General features: G+C 44.2%; 1 long non-coding RNA gene across 1 annotated transcript; it reads right to left on the minus strand.

The window, feature by feature from the left end:
• Positions 1 to 1,015: 1,015 nt before the first annotated feature.
• LOC133275710 (uncharacterized) lies at positions 1,016 to 3,508 on the minus strand. Its single transcript, XR_009745663.1, has 2 exons — positions 1,780 to 3,508; positions 1,016 to 1,709 (listed from the first exon to the last, which is right to left on the minus strand). It is a non-coding gene; the product is annotated as an uncharacterized LOC133275710 (long non-coding RNA).
• Positions 3,509 to 10,401: the final 6,893 nt, after the last annotated feature.

The raw sequence follows: 10,401 nt of genomic DNA on the forward strand, positions 1-10,401 counted from the left end.
GTAATCCTTCACTTAAACTCTGTGGCTATTACATAAAATATTTGACCTGTATTACAGAGAGTCATCCAGCAGCCAATTGCCTTGCCTAAAACCACAAGGTGAACTGAGGGTTAGGCTACAAATGCTACCCAGCTCTCATGCTCCCAATTCCTTCCTTCAGTTTTGATATCTTCCAAGTCTGTAATACCCCAGTAAGTGAATATAACATTGCACACTGAGAAGTGGGATGGGGAGGCTTCCCTTTTAGCAGGTATCACAAGCACACGGGGGTGGTGTGCCCAACGCATACATCACAGTCTGGTTTGGGTTGGAAGGGACCTTAAAGCTCCTCCAGCTCCAACCCCTGCCACAGGCAGGGACACCTTCCACTAGAGCAGCTTGCTCCAAGCCCCTGTGTCCAACCTGGCCTTGAACACTGCCAGGGATGGGGCAGCCACAGCTTCTCTGGGCACCCTGTGCCAGTGCCTCAGCACCCTCACAGGGAAGAGCTTCTGCCTAAGAGCTCAGCTCAGTCTCCCCTCTGGCAGGTTAAAGCCATTCCCCTTGGCCTGTCCCTACATCCCTTGTCCCAAGCCCCTCTCCAGGTTTCTTGTAGGCTGGGGATGTGCTCAGCCTGCAGCTCAGTGGTCTGCATCCTGTGGAACTTCAGTAAAGTTTGAGTATACTTACACCACCACCCCAATGACGATTTGCGTGCATCCATACCATCCATCATACTGGCTTAACACTAAGACACCAACCTAGAGAGTCAGTAGCATTTTTACACTGAAGTTTCTCATTTTCCTCAAACTCTACATCTATGATTTTAGTTCAGATTTTACACAAAATATTTCTTCCAAATACAACTTTGCAACACCAACTGTGTTTTGTCAAATACTGTATTAGTTTGGAGTTCTAGGATAGGATTTAGACACTGCAGTGTGCTGAGACTTGTAGCTTTGTCAATCATTGAACAAAATCTGTTAGCAGCACTCAACAATGCTTCTGACTAAAAAAACCAAACTGCATTTCAGAATAAGTTTGTTTCCACAAAGCCTCAACAAATGTGCAATAATCAGCAAGTACAAACACTGCTTCTTCCCTAATGGGAGCAGAAGGGTTTGCTTAAATCAGCAGAGTTGATCTTTGCCCATGTTAGGTCCATGTGCCAGAAAGCTGAAGGTCATCCCTGATTAGACTGGAGCAGGACCTGCTGTGGCTGCAGGAAATACAGTTGCTCATATGAACTGCTGCTGCCTCTTAGGCAAAGCAGGCAGCGCAGGTAAACCAGGAGAAGGCATTGACAGATATGGGATTAGGAGCAGAAAGCACCCTCCTGATGTGACCAGGGCATTGTTACTCCTTCCTTCTGGATTTGCAAATCCATTCCAATTCTTCATTGCTCTTCTGCATAAAAATCTCAGGCAAAGGAAGAATTAGCAGTGAGTTGATCTGTAGGTATTAGGTTGTAAGTCTTAAATTAGGCATTAGCCTCCACATAGGAAAACAATATCACTGTGTAATTCCTTTCTTTATATGTCACATACAGGCAACCATTTCAGTTCCTTGTGGAAATGAGTGTCAGAGGAATCCCCCAAAGCAGTGTTCACTGGGCTGCAGGAAACCAGAAGGCAGAACAGATACCTCTAAGCTTGCCCAGCAGCCTGAAAGAAGGTTCCCTTTAAGCAAACATTTCAGGCGATGGCCAGGTTCTTGAGGAATCAAGGAAGCTGTTGATTAAATTAAAACCAGTTGAAATATTTTATTATATCTAATTTCTTACAAGGTGAATATTTTCACCTTTTGATAGTGGGAATGGTGGTGAAGTGGGATTTGCCCTCTAATTCCTTTTAAAATTAGGTTGAAACCTTAAAATCTCAGAGAAATCAGTTATTTCATATGACAGGGATTGGAACCAGCGATATCAACACAGGGCGCTATGGACGTCTTATGTCTCTGATTCTTCTATTCCTTGTCGTAATTTCAGCAAAAGCTTTCAGCACATTTATCTGCAGCTGATGGATCACTGAATGCTTACAACTGAAGAAAATGAGCATCAAAGCTACCCAGAGAATTATTTTAATGGCTGGCTCTTTCACAGCGATTCACCTTTCATATGTTTTTGTTTCCCAGTAAAATACAATTTGGATGTGTTTTAAAGGCAGAATTTAGCTACATTTTGCTATTTGCTTTGATTTGCATTTTTTATAACTGAGCAGTAAGTGAACCTGACAGCTTTGTGGCCAAAGGGAAATCCTGATACTAAGGTTTGGAACAAAAGGGCCTTAATGAGCTCAGAGCAGAAACAGAATGTAAACCAGAACATTTCTTATTCAATCTCATTATTATTGGTGAGCCCCCAGTGGGTCCTCCCTAGTTGTTCAGATTCCCAGTTTGGAATGGGGTAGGAAGAAGCAACGAAAGAAGAGAGAACAGCCAAAACCAGTGAAGAATACAAGCATTACTGCAGATATTGAGGTGTGTGTGTGCGCCTGCTCAGAGTGGAATGCATGGACACAGCCCCTGCATTTCTGTCAGTACATCTCTGACTTGTTTAGGTTTTAGATGGCTTATTTTCAGCAATACGAGCCTGAACCTTAACCACTCTTCCAATGGTGAAGCCCATGACAATGGCATCTGCTTCAGACTGGTTTCTCTTCATCTCATAACTGCTCACCTATGGCTTGTTTTGCTCAGGGTACAGCAGGAACTTCTTCTGATCCAAAACTTCTTTAACACTTTCTTCTCAGATCAGTTTGCAACCCAACTTCTTAGCCTCAGACATCCAGAAGTGTAAATTGTGGGAGTGCCACAGTAAGATACACATTTAATGATAAGTAAAATAAATCCAGAGGAAAGAGGAGAGTTAAAACTAGCAAACTGGCATTTTGAATCTGTTAGTGCCTGTAAGGACTTGAGTGTGGGTGATGGGTCTGTGTACAGCGAAATACTGAAGTTATCCTTTCCTTGTGAAGAATCTGCACACTGGTTGCTAAAGGCATGAAGTTCTAGAGCTGTCATCTAGAAAGAGTTTCTCATACCTTTTCAGATAGTGATATTTCGTTCCGTATATCCATCCGGGAATGCTCTAGCCAAAGCTTTGAGGGCATGGAGACTGTTCTGTCTTCTAAAGGATCCTGGTTTTCTTTCTTCCAACAGTGTGTGAAAGAGCTCAATCAAACCCCCAAACAATGGTAAGGATGTGCTAAAGTCAACTCTCACAGAGCTTTTATACTCTTATAACTGCAGGATCAGACCCCCTGTCATCAGTAGAAAAGCCAAATAACCTGTAGCTGAGAGTTATCAGCTCCTTCTTCTAGATCATAGTGGTAACATGACATTTTAAATTCAAATCTGTTTGGGTTTTACTTTAAGCTTCTTCTTAGTGCTTCACTTTATAGGACTGTGGAATCTATTGGATGGACTTAAAACTGCAGCTGGGAAATGGCACAGTTTGCAACAAGAAGAACAATAACTCTATAAAAGAAAGAATTAGTATGAGCGGAGGAGAGCTGGAAGATAACAGAAGACAGAGCTAGGGGCTCTAATGTGGTCAGTGATCACACACCATAAACCATAGTTTTTATTTGTCTTCTTTTGTAACACAACTTGAGCATGACTTAAAAAAAAGTAAAGATTTCTTAGGGCTTAGAAGAAGAACTTGATCTTTTCCCACCATAAAGCAAAATGACTTTTAGACTTCAAAAAGAAATTCTGGAGTGATCTAGTTGATGTGCCATTTGCCCACACTGAAAGGCCACACTGTCCCTGGCAGAGATTTTCTGCTGCAATTTGAAGCTGCAAAGTAAACCTCGTCAGTTTGGCAGCAGAAATCCATCTATATTTCAAGGCAGTATTTTGCAATTCTTGTTTTTACAGCTATAAACACCTTCTCATGCCAAGGGGGAAGAGGACTTTAATCCAGATAAAATAAGATTCTTAAACACTGAAAACTCTACTCAGATCTATGGGGCAATTTGAATATTGGAGCTCCCATGCCAAGAGCTGCACATTCCACTTGTGCAGCGTGGGGTGTTGCCCCACTGGCTGCTTCCAAGGTCACAGCACCTCGAGCTGCATCACCCATCCAGAGTTACCCTCTAATCTGTTCCAATAAATAAACTTGGAGTTTTGTTCCCAGAATGTCTTTGCCAAATGTTATTTCCATATTTACTTTGCCTTTTAGCCTTAAATCTTTTATTTTTTTTTTTTGTCTCTTGTAGTATTTTTATCCTGTATCTTATTTAACACCTCTTAATAAGCTGAATTCTTACCAAGCGAGCACAGCAACATCTGAAAGATGAAATCTATCTCTTTGATGGTATGAAACCATGACCCAACAGGCCCATCCTCTGCCTGGAGGGCTAGTAGGAGCTTCATGTTAGATTATTAAATCCTTCAGAAACCCAAGTATGTTGATTCGTAATGCAAGGTATCGAGCCAACATCACAGTTCTTCCCTCTTCTGAGTGCAAAAATAACTTACAATTAAAAAGCATTTGCCATTTTGCTCTGCCTAAATCCCTCTCCCCTTTTATTCCTGAAGAGTTTCAGTTGTCATTTGCTTCTTTCTGGTTTTCCAAGCAGCTCATTTGCTTTGGTTCTCTGGAGTATTTAAATGAGCATTTCTGCGTCTCACAGGAGCCAAGAGGGCATGCTGGTGCACAGAAGCGTTCCTCACCTCCAGCTGAAAATAAACATGCTCCCTTTGTCTCCCTTTGGTAGCTGCCTTTGCAGGAGTCTGCTGCCCAGCTCATGCTCTACTGAGGTTTAGACCTCGTACACCTTGAGTGCTCAAAGGCCTCTGTGGCACAGGGGGCCTTTAGAAAGCACAAGTGAAAACTTGCTATCACAGCGATAGTGTTTGACAGTCAAATGGGACATCATCTACGGGGCTGCCTAAAGCTTTAGTTTTGAATCTTATCTACTCTGATTTTCAACAACTTTTCTTTTTAGCATTACATTTTCTTGAAGGTAACAGTTTGCATTTTGCTGTTTGCTTCATCCCTACCAGTTATACCTGAAATGTCATCTAAATATCACCATGATGTAGGAAAGAAACCAATCATCTACTCTGCTCCTGAGCTGGTTTTATCCTCCCATCCACAGCCACGTTTCTAGCAGCCTTCCTTGTCTCTTTTGGAATTAGTTGCTGGCAATTTAAACTTGAAACAGGCAAATTTAGGCATCCTTTTTTCCCGAGCCCCTCACACTTCTATCACTAGTAAAGGCACCATGCTACCAGTATTACTGTCTGTAACGAGTCAGGCACCTTTGACTCCTTCCTTCCTTTCACTGCTCATTCCTCTGTTCATACCACTCTCCACCGCTCTCACTCAACTCCTGCTGCTGCTTCATCCGTACAGTAAGAGGTGACCTTTTCTCTTTCTAGATGGCAAAAGACCTTGTATAGGCTCCTCTTACCTACCACTGCTTCCTTTCCTGCCTCTCTTCTGTCTTTTACAATCCAGAGAACAAGGAGCTACGGGGGTAATTTGTCTGTTTTTTGATAAAGATACAGGAGCACTTTCTTTTAAGTCCATTACAGCTTTACATCTGCTTCACCAGGGTAAGCTTAAACTTCTCATTCTTGTCATTATGACTCACCTATTAACTTGAACTTTTTCTCTCTTCACTTCCCTAATGATATGACCTGCAGTTGATCTAAGTCCTCTACAACAGTTTGCAGATTTCTTTCAGTATTATCTTGTAGGTGGGAAAACTTCCCCAAATCAGCCTTCCAGGTCATTAATCTTTCCTCACAGTGCTCCTTTATAGATATTGGCGGTACAGTATTCATATGAGCAAAGATAGTAGTTTTCAGGGGATTTTTATGTGGGTAACTCTCAAGAGACACATTGAAACATTGACCTCTACCATGTGTGTGCTTTTCTGACCCCCCAGTCCTGACCCTGAAACAGTTGTGCCTTGTGAGAAGCTCCTTCCTCCAAGTGCTCCCAGTGACATCAACAGATTTCGTCAACGGAAGCTGTTTACTTGGGAAAGGCATTTGGAAATCCCTGCAGTGTAACTGCTGCGGGCTCTGGCCTCACATCTGGCAGCAGCCTGCATTTGGTCTCCTCTTCGTTCTGCTCCTGCTGCTGTCAGGACGATGCTGAGATGCTGATGAATGGTAGAGCTCTCCAAACCTCAGCTACCATCACCTGGGAAGGTTTGGAATCACATGGGCTGTGCTTGACTTGCTTTTGTGCGCTGTACAATAGTCCATGTGACTAATTTTGGTTCCAAATATCCTTGGTTTCTCTAGCTATTTCTATAGTAAGGGACAGTGTAAACACATTACATGGGCCTCTTTTGTAGTATTATTTGCTACTGAAGGTGAGCGAGGATGACTAATTCAAAAACCCAGAGTCTAGTCACTAGCAGGGCTTAAACTGTGGGCCTTACAAACAGCTCTTCTACTTATGTATCTATTTTCCTCTTCAATAGAATTACCCATCCCTTCAGAAAATCAATACCCTATTTTAAAACTCAGGGAATTTGTTATCTTTACCAGGAATAAATAAGCTTACTAATGGAGCCATTGCTGTGCCTTAATAAAATGAAAATATTTGTTTGCAGGCAATCTGTAGATTATCAGTGTCTAAAAAACCCCCTCACAAAACAGTATGGATTTAATGTGTGAAAATCTCTAGTCATGTTTTGTGTTAAAATTAGATGCTGTTTATTTCTTTATGCCAGTGAACTACTTTGGTTGTTTGGGGTATTTTTGCTTCTTAAGTCTTCAGTTTGTGGAAGGAAAGGCTTTTAATTTAAAACCAAAATGAGGTTTTATTTATAAACCTGACCAAAAATGTAATTACTGGATGAATTAAAAAACACTTAAGAAATTAATGCAGCAATGTAAGAAATTAATGCAACACCATGAAAAGCAGACAGTGAGAGCACTGGAAGCACACCTGAAGTGGGGCTGCTCATCTGTACTGTAGTACAAGAGCATTCAATAACAAAATACATAAATCATAGAATCATAGAATAGTTAGGGTTGGAAAGGACCTTAAGATCATCCAGTTCCACCTCCCCTGCCATGGGCAGGGACACCTCACACTAAACTGTGGCACCCAAGGCTGGTTCTTTATCATAGATACTTGCAAAGTTCTTCAAGTTTTATTAATCACCAATGAAATTACTACCTTGAGTAGAATGCATTGAAGAGCAACTCAGGAGCGGGGGTAAAGAAAGTTACTTTCTTTTTTGCTTTTTAATATGTAGAATTGTTACAGACCATTTCCTTGTATTCTATTCATAATTTGGGGCTCAAGTCATTCTCCTCCACCCTGTCCTTTCCCTTACTGGGAATTGTAGGCAACTGGGGAGGAAACTTTAGACACCAGTAAAAATGACACGAATTGAGATGCTGTGTCTAACTCAGACACATGGAAAAATAGGTTTTACCTAGCAATGAGATGCCTTTGACGTGAAATGTCAAACACTGCTTCTTTTTGACTCTGGCAAAGCTTGGCTGAGCTCCACTTCTGCTACTGGTGGAAGAAAGGCCAAACTGTCCGTACCCAGAGCTGGGAGAGCCCTGTCTGAATCTGATGCTCAACCCACTTGGATACCCCAAGTGAATATTCCTTTCATGACTCGGAGCTATGTGAAAGTAGAACAAAGTAGTTGTACACAAAGACTGAATCAACCCAAGCAACTGCTTGGCATTCTAGCTTTGCTTTAGCCTCCTGACATCTTTGTTTCTCCCTCCATGTTTAGTTTGAAGCATAAGCAACACCTGCTGGTGAAAACAAAGTCTAGGGAACTTCTGAGCCATCCTCCTGGCAGAACAGGTTTGATCATGACTGCAAGCTCTGGGTGAGTTGTTCTAGAGTGCAATAACTGGCCTATCACCCTTTGGAATGATTTTGTAAGGGGAGGTAACCAGCTCCTTCCCAGAGTCTGTACCAGCTCTGCGTGGTGAATGCTAAGTGGGATCCAGGGATCTCCAGGAGCTCCGTTTTGCGTCTCAGCTTTGGAATTGCAGCTTGTCAGTCATATCGTGATACATTGGCAGAATTAAGTAAGAAGTTCCTGTATATTGCCACTGTGGGAAAATGGTCATTTTGTTAAAGCATAAATCCCAATGCTGTTGGTCATATTCATGGACTGATTCTTCAAAAGAAGTAAAAGACAACAGGGAACAAAGCTTGAATACTCTGAGCTGAGGAACACGTTCTGCCACATACCATCTAGGATGTGCATGAGGAAGTGTCACTTGTATGAGATATTTGTAAGTGGAACCATTTGTGTTTTAAATAACACTGTTGTCATAGGACAGCCAGGGAGCTTTTCCTTTCTTACTGTGAGGTGAATGATTAGAGCGTGATGATTCCTCCTCTTTGTGATAACTGAACATAATATAACGTCAAGTAACTGGCAAACCACTTGAGATGCCATCTGTTTTCAGTTTAAAACCAACGTGAACTTTGCGATGCAGGGATGTGGTCAACACGTTTGACTGGTAGCCCTTCCCGACTGCAAGCAGCAGCTCCTCAACTTCATTGACAGGTAATTCAATTATACTAAAAGATTTTTAATTTCAAGAATAGTTAATGCTCACGAGAAACCTGGAGAGCGGCACTGCTGATGAGTGGGAGCATATTGACATTGCTGCCCATGCAAACAGCTCTGAATCATGTGTTAGACCCCACATTTTTGTGAGAAAATTGAGCATAATAAGTCATCCCTACTTGGAAGACCCAGAAGAAGAATGCTGACAACTGGAAATACCAGTTGGAGGGTAAGCAGCATATGGAGGAAGCAGGAATTCTGCAGCGTCTTAAGTCTCTATTTCAAAATATTTCTATAATAAGAAAATATTTTTTTTTCATGATGGGGGATATTCCTTTATCCCAGAAATTGACTGGATACCTCCTCAAAGGTTTGTTGTACCCTGGTGTAGTTATCAGACAGACAACTGGCACCGCAGTGTGTTTACCAAGAGCTGGTTTGCTGCGGAAGGATGTGGGTTTGGGTTGGTTAGTATATATTGCTTGACACATTTCAAGTGTCAGATTGTGGTCTCTGTTTACAAGACGTGTTGACGAAAGGAAAGGGAGTAACATGGTCCAAAGCAGTGCCCTGGCTGGGGCTTGCCAGGCTGCAGCAGTGGCAGTTTGGCTCCTTAGTGAGCTTTGGTCCTCGCTTTTACAGCATCTTCATGCTGCTTTGGTGTTCTCCTGGATGGACTGAAGGAGGGGGAAAGTCTCCCTTCCCCTTGGGGTGAGTCCGGGCTTGCTTTGGCCAAGCAATATGTGTAAAAAAATACACAATTTGCAATCATAACTGAAAGGGAATATTTAATTTGTGTTTGAAAACACTGTGCCTCCCACTGCTACCGACCCAGTCTTTGCCAGACAGAATTCCCGCTCAGTGTGATGGGGAAGGGAATGGAGTGAATTAGTCAAATGAGGAGTGTGAGTGGTAAGAACACTGGTCGTGGTGGATGTTTTCTTTTGGCCCAAGTGCTGTCACTCTGTGTATATAGTGCATGTAAATACTGAGACCCTGGCTTGTGTTAGAGACCTGGTGCTGTGAGGGAAGGCAGAGCAAATGCTGTTCAGTTGTTAGGGTAAACGCTAATCTGAAATTACTACAAAGAAAAAAGTAAATTGCAGAAAAGCTGCCTGAGTAAGATTAAAATCACATAGGGAAAGCTGCGGCGGAGCACAGGGGTTTCCCGCTGAGAACGTGAATTTCGCAGCTAAACTGGAGCTGATCTTTAAGCAGCAAAGTTGGGACGTTTGCTTTGTGTCACCTGCGGAGCATCCTGTCAGCGAGCGGTGCCCGCTCCCAGGAGGGGGGCTGCGGGCAGGGGAAGCACCGCTCGGGTCCGGTCCGGTTCGGTTCCGTCTTTGGACGTGTTTAATATTTACCTTTTCTTTCCTGTCTGTCCCTTCCTCTGTTCCCCCCCGGCGCTATGGATGGATGAATCTCACCCGTTTAGCTCCAGTATTGTCGAGTTCCTTTCGTTCAGCCCACCGCTGCCGGTGTCCGTGCGGCTGGTTCAGCCGATACCGGCGCGGAACCGTCCTCGCTGTCGGTGCAGGCGCTGTGCGAAACTTGAGCTCGACCTTTCCCGGGGCGCTCGGCGGGGCTGCCACGCGGGTACGTTGTGCGAACCGGCAGGTGCTGCGGGAGCGCGGCCGCCGTGGGGAACGCGGGCAGAGGCGGCGGCGGTAGCGGCGGCAACGGGGGGCCAGGACCGGGACCTGGACAGGGAACGGGACCGGGATAGGGACCGGGATAGGGACAGGGATTAGGACAGGGACCGGACCAGCCCCGCCCCTCGCGGCCCCGCCCCGCCCCTCGCGGCCCCGCCCCTCAGCCGCGCGCGCCCTCCCGCTCCCGCGCGCCCCCAGCGGCCCGGCGGGCGCCGCCGCGGCGGAGGGCGGGGCCATTGGGGAGG

Source organism: Pezoporus flaviventris, unplaced genomic scaffold (assembly GCF_033815535.1).
Source record: "Pezoporus flaviventris isolate CSIRO_AGI_PZ_B2104156 unplaced genomic scaffold, CSIRO_AGI_Pfla_v1 ptg000041l, whole genome shotgun sequence".
Taxonomy (NCBI): Eukaryota; Metazoa; Chordata; class Aves; order Psittaciformes; family Psittacidae; genus Pezoporus; species Pezoporus flaviventris.